Raw genomic sequence first — 3,442 nt, 5'->3', positions numbered from 1 at the left:
AATCTTGTGCAATACACCAACGCATGTCTTGTATTCACGATCCTAAATGGCCTGGTTCCCCCTCCACTCAGTATTTTTGTTAAACCGAAAACCCAAACATATTGCAGCAGATCCACAAGGTCTGCCATGAGAGGTGACTGTACAGTTCCCTTAAGGAAAAGCACCTTTAGTAAATCTGCTTTCTCTGTGAGAGCTTCCCATGTCTGGAGTACACTGCCATCAGACAAACACAACTGCACCACATATCACACTTTCACAAAATGCATGAAGACATGGCCAAAGGTCAATCAGATTTGTGAACATAATCCTTAGCTGTTGTGTATTACCGCTTTCCATGTTGTCTGTTGTCTGTAACTTGTGAGGTGTGGAAACACCTTGTTGCTTTTATGAATTTTGTCTTGCTGCTTTTTGTTCTATGTTGCTCTGTCTGTATGCTACGTCTCGCTTGTCTTATGTTGCTCTGTCTGTATGCTATGTCTTGCTTGTCCTATGTTGCTCTGCGTGTGCTCACTGCTCAATGATTGTCTATATTGTAATTGTTTTTAATAACCTGCCCAGGAACTGCGGTTGAAAATTAGCCGGCTGGCTAAAACCGGCACTTTTACTGAAACGTTGATTAATGTGCACTGTCCCTGTAAAAATAAAATCAACTCAACTCAATCTATAATACATCACATCATTTATAAATTGGTTTGAGTTATTATACATTAGGTAATCTATACACATGTATGCATTAACAAAAAACTATGTACAGTAGATAAATGGACATTTGGGTACTTATAAAGAAATGTCTGCATTGGAGGATAAGGTGGCAGGCTTTGGTGCAGGCATTTACATTATTGTTGTCTGTTACATTACATGTCAGTCCAGCCAGACTGACAGAAAAAGATCCTCCATAATGTCGTTATATAACCCTCAGTAGAGCGAAGCATGAGCTTTGTGTGCGTGCATGCATGTGTGCACTGTGCAGGTGTGTATGCATGCGTGTGTGTGTGTGTGTGCGCCTGCATGCATGTGTGTGTGTGCCTGCAAGCATGTGTGCACTGTGCATGCGTGTGTGCATGCGTGTGTGTGTGTGCGCCTGCATGCATGTGTGCACTGTGCAGGGGTGTGTGCATGTGTGTGTGTGTGTGCCTGCATGCATGTGTGCACTGTGCATGCGTGTGTGCATGTGTGTGTGTGTGTGTGTGCCTGCATGCATGTGTGCACTGTGCAGGTGTGTAAACACCAGCCTTTTATAAGATGATGGACTCCCCTCCATTTCATGCTGAATTCCTTTCTGCCTTGATGCGCTGATGTGCTCCTAAAATGGCTTCCCTCCCCTGTTCTCAAATCCATGTGCCTGCAGTCCCAAAGCTTTTGTTCCACTTTCCTTAAAAAATCCAACACTGCTTTTCTGCACAGATTTCCCCCCTCAGCATCATATTAATCAGCCGTACCATCTTCCACTTTCCTCTAAGATCACATTAGCATTAGTTACAGAAATATTGACACTGAGTACATCTGGTTGTTTTGATCAACATTATATTGAAGTAGGTCAATGTAAATGCATTACCCTTGCCCCCAGTGCCGTCCTCTGCAGAGTCAAACTCCTGCTCTAAACCATGACCTTTGATGTTCTATGGTAATTCTCTCAATGCAGTCAACAGGATTTCTCGCTTCGATTTTTAGCTAGTATACATGGATACCGTATGTATTTTAGTAATATGAACAAGTCTCATCTATATGCTATGGTAGAGTAGAGCTGTATGAATATTAGTAACAATCTGATAGTGTGATGTCACACAGTGTTGTGAGAGAGATAGACATACAATTTCCCTGAAGAAAACACATCCACAAAGACTGCACTCCTAATCATCCAAAGCATAATGGAATTATGAAACAAGAACTGATTAGGAAAGAGAGATAATTCCATGTCTATAAGGACATACTGCATAACCTTTAATCTAATATCCATGATATTAGTCTGAAATAAAATATTTACTTATTTTGTCGTGCAGGTCACACAGCTCTACATATGGTAACATTTCTGATCCACCTCAATCGTCAAAACTCTTTCAATTTGGAGAGTTCGGTAGTCCCATGTCTTAACTGCTGTTGTCATGAAATTAATTATAACTCATCTTCTTGTATTCTCTCTGGTCTTGGGGCATAAAATAACACCATATATGATGCGTACACATTAAATAGAACAAACAGTATTTGTCACAATGTTTAATGATTTTGTAGCTTGCATTTGCAAACATCATTAGTGTTTTATACTCCTGCTGTGCAGAAGCGCAGGCATTCGCTAATATCACCACTGTGTATGCAAAACCATGTTCTCTATCAGTCTTAGAACAGTGTGGGTTCTTTCTCTGCACCACCAACTGAGATACACATCTATGTCCAAACTCAACTCTCTCCATCTTATCTGTCTACACTGATGATGTTATTTCTACTAAGATCATTGTGTCAGTAATGTGGAAATGGATGATGCATGATGGCTATAGATGGTCAGGTTGCGACAACACTCTGTCTGTGTTATTACAGTAGCCTCACTCTCTCTATATCTCTCTCTCTCTATATATATCTCTCTCTCTCTCTCTATCTCTCTCTCTCTATATATATCTCTCTCTATCTCTCTCTCTCTATATATATCTCTCTCTCTCTATATCTCTCTCTCTCTATATCTCTCTATATCTCTCTCTATATATCTCTCTCTATATATATCTCTCTCTATATATATATATCTCTCTCTATATCTCTCTATATCTCTCTCTCTATATATATATATCTCTCTCTATATCTCTCTCTCTATATATATCTCCCTCTCTCTCTATATATATCTCTCTATATATCTCTCTCTCTCTATATATATCTCTCTCTCTATCTCTCTCTCTCTCTATATATCTCTCTCTCTCTATATCTCTCTCTTTCTATATCTCTCTCTATATATCTCTCTCTATATATATATCTCTCTCTCTATATATATATCTCTCTCTATATCTCTCTATATCTCTCTCTCTATATATATCTCTCTCTATATCTCTCTCTCTATATCTCTCTCTCTATATATATCTCCCTCTCTCTATATATATATCTCCCTCTCTCTCTATATATATCTCTCTATATATCTCTCTCTCTCTCTTTATATCTCTCTCTATATCTCTCTCTATATCTCTCTCTCTCTCTTCATATCTCTCTCTATCTCTATATATCTCTCTCTATCTCTATATATCTCTCTCTATCTCTATATCTCTCTCTCTATCTCTATATCTCTCTCTATCTCTATATCTCTCTCTCTCTCTATCTCTATCTCTCTCTATCTCTATATCTCTCTCTATCTCTATCTCTATCTCTATCTCTATATCTCTCTCTATATCTATCTCTATATCTATCTCTATCTCTATATCTATCTCTATCTCTATATCTATCTCTATCTCTATCTCTATCTCTATCT

This window comes from Salvelinus fontinalis, chromosome 21 (genome assembly GCF_029448725.1).
Source record: "Salvelinus fontinalis isolate EN_2023a chromosome 21, ASM2944872v1, whole genome shotgun sequence".
Lineage (NCBI taxonomy): Eukaryota > Metazoa > Chordata > Actinopteri > Salmoniformes > Salmonidae > Salvelinus > Salvelinus fontinalis.
Note: the sequence above shows the minus strand (reverse complement) of the source record.